Below are 13,225 nucleotides of genomic sequence, written 5' to 3'. Positions count from 1 at the left end.
ATATGAAAAAAGTCTTGCTTCGTGCCTGAGTCTTGGGTAACGAAATAATGTAATATAATATTATAGCAGGTGACTCCTCGATTGACTAATAATTTAATCATTAGCCGGATGCGTGACTATGGTTAAAGGTTTAAATTATAATAATATTATATTGTCATGCAATACAATGCGCATATTGAGTTTCATACTTTCATATCCCTTCAACCTTGATTTTATAAAATATCCCCATCCAACTGCAATTTTCTATATTTATATATAGCATATATTTTTTTTTATAATATTAACGAAGAAGAACTACGTGATAACTTATAATATAAGGACGATGCATATTATAATAATATGATAATATAATTATATATTAAGTATATGATGTCAAATCCAATGTTTTTCAAGAGTGGGACCACCCACATAGTTAGAATAGTTGTTTATTTTTTATTTATTTAGAACCTACTGTGATGTTCTTACTGTATTATTAAAATTTCTATTCTTAATTAACTTTTAATTTACTGTAACAATTTATATTTTAAATTAATAATTCAACTTTAAAGTAAACCCAATTTACTCAAGAAACAAAACAACATATTTTTATTCGTTAAATGTTAACACTAAATACATTTTTTACAGTCCTGCTAACATGTTAATGACTGGCATAGGTACTGTCATAACATATTAAAATATTTTGATTTGTCCTTTATACTTAATATTGTTTTAATTTGTTATTTAAATAATTATTTTTGGTTTATTATTCATTTAAATAACATTTTCTATTTATTGATCTTCCAATACCAATGCATTTTTTTTTTAAGGTAGACAAAATTATGACGAATCTTGTATTTAAGGGCAAATCTTCAATTTAAAAAAGAAACATTTTTATGAATTTCTCAAAATAATCTGCACATTTTCACGTTTTTTACAAATTTTGTCAAAATTCGAAATAAAATGCTTTTAAAAAAAAAATAGTGACTAAGAATTTTTAAAAAATTTGTATCTGCTATTATAACAGTATATTAGAATTCTTGTATTCAATTTTCAAACTTTTTACAAAAACAAATAAAATGTTATTGACATTTATATAAAAAAAAAAATAAAAAATGAACCCTGATCATTGTAAAACCAATACTTTCATCGCTCCGCTCTGAATCTAAAATACATGAGTATTATTTACTATTTTATAGACTTTTGAAGATCACACTTGGACAAAATAGTATATTTCTTTTAAGCTATTTATAACACGGCTTCATTACAACAATTCTTCAGTATGTCGGTAGGTAGTGAATTATAAGTTAAGAGGACGTGATACCCGCATGTGTTGTTTCCGTCTTACAAGTGCGTAACACAGCAAATTATACGCAAAGCAGAATACGTGTAGCTCCGTTAGCTTAAAAATTAGAGTGAATTGATCTCTTATAAAATCTAAAGGTAAGATTATTATCTAGGCAACCTCATGGGCTTTTTATTATATTTTAATTTTTAAGCGAGTTATAAGTACTATAAAGTGCACAAACAATTTTCAATTTTCTAATACTCATAACTCGCTTAAAATTAAAATATAATAAAAAGCCCATTAGGTTGTCTAGATAATAATCTTACATTTAGATTTTATAAGAGGTCAATTCACTCTAATTTTTAAACTATCGGAGCTACACGTGTTCTGCTTTGCGTATAATTTGCTATGTTACGTACTTGTAGACGGAGACAACACAAGCGGGTATCACGTCCTCTTAATCACCGTTACTTACGAAATCTTTATTGGTAGGCGGAAATAAAACCCAGAAATTTAAATATGAATGTGAACATATGTATATTTTACTCCTAGTTAGTAATTATCATATGTACCTATAGGCTATAACAAAATATTGTAGTAGGAGAAATAAAGCTATTAAGGCTTTATGTGGAGGAATGGTGGAGATTTTGGGTGAGACGTGTATATGATTATATTGAACACGGTGTAACAGACCGACACGTAATGTAGTTTACTTGAAGGAAGTGTGCATGAAATCGTACTACTACTATATTATACCTACCTAAGGTTATTCGGATAGTCTATATTATAGATGTATATATATATATTTGATCACTGACCTTATGCGACGGTTTTTGGAGTAATTCTCTGCATCTGGTTTATGTTCCTTCGAGGTAGTGTTCGATGGTCGATATCACGGCGACAATATATGTATTTTGATTCGTAAGGCTTATAAAATATAATGTGTGTGACGTTCCTTTCTAGAGCCTCGTTGTATGTGGTAATAATAATCCGTGTTTTAATTATTATGATTGTGACTATTATCTTATGCTCTTAGAAATCCCTACACTCACAGCATTCGTACACAGTCGACAGCTAACCGAATGTAATTTAAGTTACTGAACATTTTAAATCGTGCTTATGAATTCCAAATAAATGAACGTAATTATGTATACTTATGATAATCTTATAAACTAGGTTTTTGCTCTTAGAAATCCCTACACTCGCAGCAGTCGTACACAGTCGACGGACAACCGAATGTAATTTAAGTTATTGAGCACTTAAAATTATGCTTATGTATCCGAAATAAGTAAACGTATTTACGATCTAATAATGATTAAACTACAGTAGCACGCTGTTACACGATAATAGTCACAAGGGTTGCATAGTAGGGGAATATTTATATAAATAAATTGAAAGAAATGACAAAGTGATTTTGGTGAATAATGAGGGATAATTAATTATGAGGTCATACTGAGTGTTGGAATGATTCAATATACATATACGTCTGAGTTGATGTTGGTGGATACTCCTCTTGAACAGCAAAGAAAATGTATCGTGACGCTGACTGGCGTGGACGTTGTGCATCGGGTGATCTTGTGAAAAAGACTGTTCGGCAAGTCGATCCCGTAGGGTCCTTATATAGTGTGACTTTGGTGTGATCCCTTCTTCTGGTGCATCGATGTCTGCGTTTACTTATTGATGTGTTTATGACTTTCTGTATGATGATTGATAGTTGTTTTTTACTAAACGGCTTGTCGGAGAGGTGTTGAATATTATTTATGTTTTGCATGTGTCGTGTGTGGTGTATGAGGAAGCGTAAGTATATGCCTAACGCGTATATATGTATATGTATATTGGATCATTCCACACTCAGTACGGTCCATCATTTATTAGTTATCCTGTGTTTTTGTATAATTAGTATAATTTGCACATTTTCGTGATTTTTTCGTAATTGGTCAAAATTCGAACTAAATACTTATAAAAAAAAATTGTGACTGTATTTATATATTTTTCAACTGCTAATGTAAGAATATATTGAGCACCTCGTATTAACTTTCAAGCTTGTTGACTCAACGAATAAAATTAATAATTAATAAAAAATTAATGACTCTAAGCAGCTGTAATAACAAATAAGTGGTTTTTTGTAGGTTGGCAAAAAAAGACAATGGGGGGGGGAGGTATAACTCCTAACCTCCCCTGAGCACGCCACTGTACCTATAAGTATTAACACTTTTCAGCTGTATATCTGTGCTAGTATTTGTTTAATGTGGAAAAGTGTAAAAGTTGATCTTAACGGTCTTGGTGTTGTAGACGATTGCATCATGTGGTGTATGCCCATATAATTTCTTTGATTTGGGGGTGAGATGGTGTCTATAGTGTAATTAGTTTTTATTACTTTGTTATTCAGTATATGGCTGATGAGTTCATCATTTGGTGTTTCGGCGGATGCCCGGTACCACAATCGTTGTGTTTTATAAATTTGATTCTGACGGTCTTAACAATTCTCTTAGTCTGATATTATTATATTATGTTCCCCTATGTTCCATTAATGCGTTGAGGCCGATCAATTTGATTGATATATTGTTTGTAATTTACGTTCTGGTAACCTGCTTCCGTGTGTGATTATTACTCTTTGGTGTTATCTTTTGATGTGCTGCGGTATGATGCAATCGCATTACTTCTGGGTGGTCTGAGTTTATAATGTTTTAAGTTAAGTAAATAATTTATTTTATAATTTTAAATTGCGTTTCTAATTTTCTATACCTATGTATGATCGTTATTGGTTCCGAATAATTGTATGTATTTCTTAACGTAGATGGTAGACATATAATATTTTACAGCTGTTATTCAAAAAAGTAAAAAACATAAAAATTTATAAAGATAAAAAATATAATTTCTTAATAAAAATGTTTTTTTTTGTAAACGACTTGAAACTATGTGAAATATTGTTTTCAAAAATATTAACACTTTTTAAAATAATGAGTGTTCAATGATAAAAGAATCACTCTGCATATGGATGTGTTATATTTGAATTCAATGATAAATCATAGCACATGAAAAACAATTCTGAGCGGAGACATTGTGTCATAACTAATGTTTTGCGGATCGGTGGGTACCTACTTTTCCACATCTTGTACCTACCTATGTATAAGTTGATGAAGTTCGACATTCTTGATAAAATACTTTTTAAAAAGTATTATGATACTTACACTAGTATTAGATTAAAAGAATATTAAAAATTACTTTTAAAACACTATTATGAAAATATATTTTAAAAATACTCACTGAGTATATGTGTTTTTTTTTTTTTTAATTTGTTATTATAGTGTATATTATATAATATGTATATGAATATCAGTATACCTATTACGTACTACTTTAACAATTTCACAAATAGTATAATATGTCTGATAACTTAATGATTAACACATATTACCATATTATTTAACTAGTCAATGCAATAATATATTAACAAATATTCACTAATATTGAAATAGGTAATTAAATAAAAAACGAGCATATAAAAGTAATGAACTAAAAATAAATTATATTATGTTATCACCAGGTACAATATTCATATAATTGGTATTGCATTTTTATATAAACAAATAAACAAAACGACACGTCACAGTGTAGTGTAGACCCAATTTCCCAGTTACCGCACAGCATTTGGGAAATAATAATATTTTTTGCATATTTTCATCTCATTATAACCAAATATTTTAATATATTATGATTCCATAAAAATGTTGACTTAATATTTTTTTAATGATTCTATAAAAATATTTTTTTGAAAATATCCGATTAAAATGTTTTGTTAATGTTTATTTATACATTTTTTTTTGAAAATTAACCTAAGCAAATATTATAACTAAAATATTTCCTAATTATATACGCAACTTTTTTTAAATATTTTGACAACTATATTATTTTCCTTGAATATTTGTTTAGCATATTTAAGAAATATCTTTATGATGTGTAAATGTAGACCCAGAACTGATACGTGTATCAAGTATAATTGACATTCATTCTTAAAATATACGTCAATAAACCTATTTTCTATCATAGAATTGTTTTAAGAAGTTTTTAAATATTTTCGTTTAATATTTATCCATGAAAATGGACCTACTTCAGTATATTCATCTATATTCCTTAACATTTATAAATAATATAATAGTTATAACTTATAATTTATATTGAAATGGAGTACCTATATACAATAATTTAATATTATTTTTAACAATAAACTATAAGACAGTCTACATGTGTCGGCCAACAATTTAATTTAAAATCTTAAAATTGAATTATAAAATATGTACCTACTAGTTGATATACATTATAATTAAAATTAAATAATAATATGCATGTTATGAAAAAATACATAAATTATTAAATAAGAAATTTCATTTTATTTGGAACTAAAAAAGGAACTCGTTGATTTCAAAAATAAAGAATTCTTTTTTTTTTATGAACAAGGAACGGAACGCTATGCTGTTTATGAGGAACTTGCCGAACACTACCTTAATAAACATTTTATATCTGCAACGATGGTTGTTACAAATTACAGAATATACTACCAAGTATTAAATAGTAAATACGGAGATACTGTATTTTTAGCTTCTAAGTAAAATGTTTAAATGTCTTGAAAATAAGTGAAATAACAGTAAATACATGAAATTTACTGCTTAATTGCTTCTTATTAGGATTTACTCATTTATCTCAAAATATTCACCATAAAATGCATTTCACATAAAAATGAATTCAAAATTCAAAAAAGTTATAAAAAAATATAACAATTTATCAAGCTGTGATCAGAAAAAAACTATATTTTTAATTATTTTTAACCTTTTACAAAAATATAGAAGAATAATATTTAAAAAAAAAAATCAAAATTGAAGTAATTTATATTTAAAACAAACTTTTTGTTAAGAAAGTTATGTTTTACAAAAAATATAATAAGGTAAAAAGAATACACTCTCCTACAAACTCGGATGATAATTTACACAATATTTACACAATATTCAATATTGATTTAAATCTTTAAATATTTTTTAATAAAAATATCATGATTTACAAATATGAGGAGAAGTATCAATCTGTAATCTATGAAGGACAAAGCTTTACTCCAAATTGTATTTCTTAGCTATTGCTAAGCCTTCCTAATATTTTTGGATGATTTGCGTCTATAAGGAAAGAGGAATCCCTAAAGCTGCTGAATATTGCTTCGATGAAGTAAAACATATAATAGTGTGCGTTGTACCATTTATTTATAATTGTAATTATTATATGTGTTTAATATATTAGTTTTCATAATCAATAGTTGTACGTTTCTCGTCAGATACGATCAAATAGAAATCTATGGTGTTATGGCGGTAATACCCGATTGAACCGTCACGGGTTTTCACTGGTGATTTAACTTCGCTAAATGGCCAATTAACTGACCGTCGCCGTCATATACATGATCGCATATATGTAAAAAAAATATTTTTTATAGGTGTGACAATGATTTAGCATCTATAGGTTCCTTAATAGATTCCTTTGTAATTTTTGATTCTGTAACAAATAATTTGAATACACTTTTTAAGACTTTTAGTATCACATCAGAAAGAAAAAGTATATTACGACGATTTGGTATATTACTATAAGTAATTTCAAAATGATTAGTTTCTACTCCATAAGAATTTGTGTTGATTTTTTTTTACTGCAAGATGTCTAATTATATGAAAAAAAACTTTCAATTTTATCCAATTTTCCGCCATTAGCTTAAACATATTTTTAAGTTTTTAGTCCAGCTCTTAATATTTCTTCCATCATATCTGTAGAAAAAATAATAACAATAACAATCAAGCATCACACATACAAAAGATAATGATTTGAAATCAATTAAAAATATGGTAATTTTAGGAATTATATTTAGAATTAATAGTTTATATTATTTTTAATAAACTAAATTAACATTCACTAAAATAAACAATTAGTGGTTATGCTTGTATATTGGGAATGAATATAATCAACATTTTCATTATCTCCTTCCAGGGACACTGATTCTTTAAATATTAATATAAACATTAATAATTTAAGTCAAAATATTAAGAATATTATAAAATTGTATATTATAATATACTAATAATATAATATATAAAATGTATTTTTTTACCGTTGGTTATTTTTAAACAGAAATACATCAGGGGTTCATTATTGCGCGATGCCTTATTTGAACCAAAATTCCTCAGAGTGCCCTTCCACAAGTTAACGACCATATTGTATATGACCATGTATTTCACGGCGACGGTCAGTTAATTGGTCATTCAGTGAAGATACATCACCAGTGAACACCCGTGACGGTTCAATCGGGTATTACCGCCAGAATGCCATAGATTTCTGTTTAATCAAATCTGACGTTATTTAATAAGTAATTTCCTTCAATTTTGAACATAAAATAACTATAAAAACAAAAATCGTGATTTTTATATTTGTGAGATTTTTCAGGTACAGAATAACTAGTAAGTTTACTTACATGGATCCTTGTTTTAAGTTTTCTATCCTTCGCTATAAAATGATAAACATTTTTGTAAATTTTTAACTACTAAATCATATTTACATGGTACATGGGGTGCCTATATAATATCGATGTACCTTTACGAAAAACGATTCTGAGCGATGATGGTTTGTCAGTGTGGATATTTTTTATTATATTTATATATTATTATTATTTATTATTAATACAGTATCCGGTAAGTCGAATTAATAATAAAGAATTACAACAAAATAAATCTAATCGTTATACTTGGTTATTGAATAAGTTATATTTATTTTTGAAGTTAAATTTCTTTCTTGAGGTAGAGAAAATGAAACGACACGTTTGTTTGTTTATTTATTTTGCAAGGCATGAACGGCGACGGAGGCGTGCAAGTTTATTTTTGTTGCATTGATTTTTCTCACTCTCTTCTTAATTCACTTATAATTTCACGGGACCCAACACTTATGAAAGAAGTTTTACTTCCCCAGAACATAATGGTGGGCTCTCACACTCACGTTATTTTTTCTATAAGCATTATAAGTTCGGATTTTGACGAAATTTATCAAATTTATAATTTAATAATTTATTTATGCTTGAAAAATTATAAAATGTTAAACTTTTTAATTTTGGATTGATCATTTAAAACAAGTATTCAAGTAAACAGGTTATATATAAATTATTTTATTTACAATAATATCATCAAATATACTTAATAATATCATACGCTGTCTGACCATCTTCGCTTAGAATCGTTTTTCTCATACAATGATATTATATCAATGAATTCAAGTTTAACACCATCCATTACAGTGGCCTCCTTATAACATACTGCAGTACTCTAGAGCGACACCCATTTGCTCAACTCTTATTATTTAAATTTTATGTATTTTTAATGGAATTTTATCCGGTCTTTAATAAAAACTAAATACTAAATTTACATAATTTACAAAAATTGATTTGAAACACTTACCAGTGGATAATCATTGAACGTCTTAATAAATTAAAAATGTAATAAAATTAATTTATAAGATTTGCAGACCGCTTGCATACTGCTGGTGACTGCCGAACGTATGAGATTGACTTGGGTAATAAAATGGAATTTCATATAGCAGCTAGGTGGTTCCTGGATTGAGTAATTTCTTAAACATACAAATGCGTGACTTCAGCTATAGTTTTAAAGTATAATAATTTTGTTGTCACGCAACCCAATATGCATAATATATTTTATAGCTCTTTAACCATTAATTTTATAAAATATACCAATGCAACTGTATCTTTTCATAATTATACACCATGCGTTTATGTATACCTATTTATTATTAACGAAGAAGAACTACGCGTAACTTTGTTCGTATTTTTTAAAACTCAATAATTTTATTTGTAGGTCAGCACATAAATAAGACAACTACAAAAATGCATATTATAATAATATGATTATATAATGATTTAAGTACCTATGTGTTGTACAGTTAGTATCAAAATAAGCTTAAACCATGCTTATTCTTAAGCATCGACTATGAACACGGCCTTGATACCTTTTATTTAATATTTAAGAATAATAAGTACTGTATGATAAAAATCGTCATTGTCTTAAGAAACTTTATTAATGAATAATGATTGCTATTTTATTTTATTTTTTTTTTTTTATGGTAAGTCGTCGATTTTATATTATTGTGTTAAAGACAGTATCAATTTTTTCTGTAGTTATTATCGATAATAAAAAAGTTGCTGTTTAAACAGTAAAGTTTGTCTTATACCTCTAGGTTTAAAATAATGCAGTATAATTAATTTATATACGATACAATCATATATTATTCAACGGTGACTTTTATAATCATAGAGTATAAATTATTAAGTTGCTGTTCAGCGTTCACAAATTATACAGAAAAAATTAGTTTTACTTTAACGGAAGTAATAGCCAATAGGGTATACTTCAAATTTTTTTTTATTGTAGAAATATACAGGTAGTTTATTATGCATATTAATGTAGTAACGTACCCACTTACATCATAGCGTTCTTTAGAACCGGACACAAGTATCATGAGTTAATCATACACTTTTTCGAGTGTGTGGTTCAATGTGGAGTACTATGTTGCATAGGTCATTACAATGGATCGACGATTAAACGTGTTGCATCATAATTTGGTACCTACCAGCGTACCCAATTCTACAATTGTCAACGTTCCAGTTTAATAAATACCTAAATTATATTTTTTATTTATTTGTAAGTATGTCATTAATTTATATATATACACAGTATAGTATAGGTAATAAATATATAAATGTCATTGAAATGGACATGTTATATTTAAATTTAATAATAAATCATTGCTTCTAAAAAATGGTTCACAGCGCTGACGTTGTGTCATCCTAGCATACTTGTAAAAATATATCTCATGGCTATAAATAGCGTAAATTTAAGAAGAAAAAATTTTTTTAAATTTTATATTAAAATTTCTAATGTTAGCTACCTATTAAAATAATTATTTCTCAAATTTTGAATTGAAAAATAATTTTTGAAATTTTCGGAATTTTGATGAATTTTGTTAAAATGTGTTCCTATTTTAAATACATATAAAAAATAATCATGCCGATTTATCTTTAATATTTTGAACGGATATCAAAAAAACTTACACCAGAAACCTTGCATTAAATTTTCAAGGTTTCTTCCCAAGTAAATAATTCTACATGAAACCGACATGAATTTAAATAAAGAATGTATAAAATTCCAAAATTTTTCATGGTATAGTAATAGCTCTAAAAAAAGTCAAAAAGATACACAACAGACTTTTCTACTTTCATAAAAAAAAAAGTTCACCGTGAAGAATTATTAATTTTTTACGATGTTTGATTTAAAATTATTTACAATATTGGCAGTATTCAGCAATTTTTAATGACCTATTAATTTTGATATTTAATATAAATATGCTAGGATGATAAAACCGACTCCACTCAAAATCGTTTTTTTGTACGCAATTATTTATCATCCATTTTTGAACACATCCATTACGATAGCGTACATACTCGTAAACTACTTTACACCAGACCGGTTACAAACAGTCATAGTGGTTATAAACTTGTTCGATTGTGTGGGTCGTATGATTAAGGTGAGCTGTGTTGCCAATACTTCCTTAAATATTAACAAATATTTAAGAATTAAACTGTATTTCTTATTTTTTTTTAAAAATTTAAATTTTTATTTTATATAATTTATATATTTTTTAGAAAAATGTACCTAATTATTTAATTTTTTTAATTTTAATTAATTTTTTTTTTTAATTGCCTCCGATAAATACGATAAATATTATAAGCTGTATGCTTATATTCGTTTTAAGGAAATAATTTATGTCGGTATGATATAAATTTTTTTGTATTTGGTAAGATTATTACACATCATTTGACAGTACACCTATGCACTGAACTATAACATAGAGATTGGTAATAGCAAAATAAACATCCACTGAAAAAAATAACCCCCAGACTACAATATAACTGACAACCACCTAGCATTTTTAAAACCTAATTAGTGTAATTATTACATTATTAATAAAAAGACTCATAACAGAACCCGGCCAAATGAAAAAAAAAAACATTTATTCTATTAAGTATATTTAATTAACTTTACTAATATACATGGAAATTAATACAAATATTAATACTTATTATATTATATGACATTATACATACATGATTGTCTCCGTAAGATTCTTCTTGTATTTTAAACGGTATTGGTAAAACCATTTATTTTAGAAAATGATTGTAGGGATGGGCAAGCGTAAAGAACAATCATTATATTTAAAACTATAAATAATTTATATGCATCACTATGTAGGTTAATGGAACACCCGAACACCTTGTAATTAGGATACTGGTAAATGGTAATGCACTAAAGTTGTACCTAAATTGCCTATTTAGAACGCCGTATTACAATCGGCTTGTCCATATAATATTAATTGTATCGTAATATTATACAAAATATGCAATACAAATGGAATTTGTTACACACATGTGTGCAAAGAACAGTCACCATTAATGTAAATCTTTAGTCACGACCAAAGAGACTATTGAGTGATTCATTTACATATCTGTGGAAATTATTGGAACTAGAAAGGAATAAAAAATGTATTTATATTTCCTTAAAAACAAGAACTCGTTCATTTTCTCGTTTTTTTTTTTCTGAAAAGAATTCGTTCAACGTTCTTTAAAAAAGAATATTTTCCAGGAATCCATTGCTTTTGGAACCAATTCCTTCCAAACACTGAATTAAGGTATATGAATCGTGGTCACAACTCACACACAACTGATATTATGTTATTTATACATTTTAGGGAATATAGATGAATATACTGTAATATTGTGCTTCTGATAGTGCTTAACAAGAAGAAGTAGGACTATTTCCATGGACGGGTAATAAACAAAAATATTTAAAAACTTATTAAAACAATTCTATGATAGAAAATAGGTATATTGACGTATATTTTAAGAATGCATGTTAATATTATACTTGATACACGGATCAGTTCTAGGTCTAAATTTACACAGCATAAAGATATTTCTCAAATATGGTAAACACATATTCAGGAAAATAATATAGTAAAGTTGTCAAAATATTTAAAAAAAATTTCGTTTATAATTAGGAAATATTTTAGTTATATTCATTGCTAAGGATAATTTTCAAAAAATGTTTTATAAAAAAACATTTTAATCGGATATTTAAAAAAATATTTTTACGGAATCTTTAAAAAAATATTAAGTCAGCATTTTTATGGAATCATAATATATTAAAATATTTAGTTATAATGAGATGAAAATATTCACAAAATGTTATCATTTCCCAAATTCTGTGTGTTAACGGGGTAACTGGGTTTCCATTACACCGTGACGTGTTGTTTTGTTTTTTTTTTTGTTTATATAGAAATGCAATACCAATTATATGAATATTGTACCTGGTGATAACATAATATAATTTATTTTTAGTTATCACTTTTTCACACATAATTGTAAGCACACCGCCAAAAGTTGAATGTATTCAACTATGAGGTATCCTTTTGGTAACTGTGATAATTTTGCACGAATATAGTCTAGTGTGGACCCGGCTGAAACATGTTCAGTCGATTACCCAACATTTTATGTTAGATGGAGAGACTCTTAATCCTTGTAGTCTGATAGAATGGTTTATCATCACTTTTATATGTTTGTTTTTTATTTAGTTACCTATTTCAATATTAGTGAATATATTATTGCATTGAATATTTAAACATGTTAATAAGTGTTTACCATTAAGTTATCAGACATGTTATATTATTTGTTAAAATCTTAAAATAGTACGTAATAGGTATACTGATATTGATATACATATTATATAATATTATACATTATAACAAAAATTAAAAAAAAAAAAAAACACTTGTATTGTATTCAAATACTTAGTGAGTCTTAAAATACATTTTCATAAAGTG

The 13,225-nt window shown here is 26.8% G+C and overlaps 1 long non-coding RNA gene across 1 annotated transcript; it reads right to left on the bottom strand.

Moving 5' to 3' along the window:
* Window positions 1-6,490: 6,490 nt before the first annotated feature.
* LOC107883913 lies at window positions 6,491-9,430 on the bottom strand. The gene is made up of 5 exons (XR_003840265.1): window positions 8,737-9,430; window positions 7,764-7,795; window positions 7,404-7,689; window positions 6,887-7,062; window positions 6,491-6,799 (listed from the first exon to the last, which is right to left on the bottom strand). It is a non-coding gene; the product is annotated as an uncharacterized LOC107883913 (long non-coding RNA).
* Window positions 9,431-13,225: the final 3,795 nt, after the last annotated feature.

The sequence above is a fragment of the Acyrthosiphon pisum genome, chromosome X (assembly GCF_005508785.2).
Source record: "Acyrthosiphon pisum isolate AL4f chromosome X, pea_aphid_22Mar2018_4r6ur, whole genome shotgun sequence".
In the NCBI taxonomy this organism is placed as follows: Eukaryota; Metazoa; Arthropoda; class Insecta; order Hemiptera; family Aphididae; genus Acyrthosiphon; species Acyrthosiphon pisum.
This window is presented reverse-complemented; position numbering and strand designations above follow the sequence as displayed.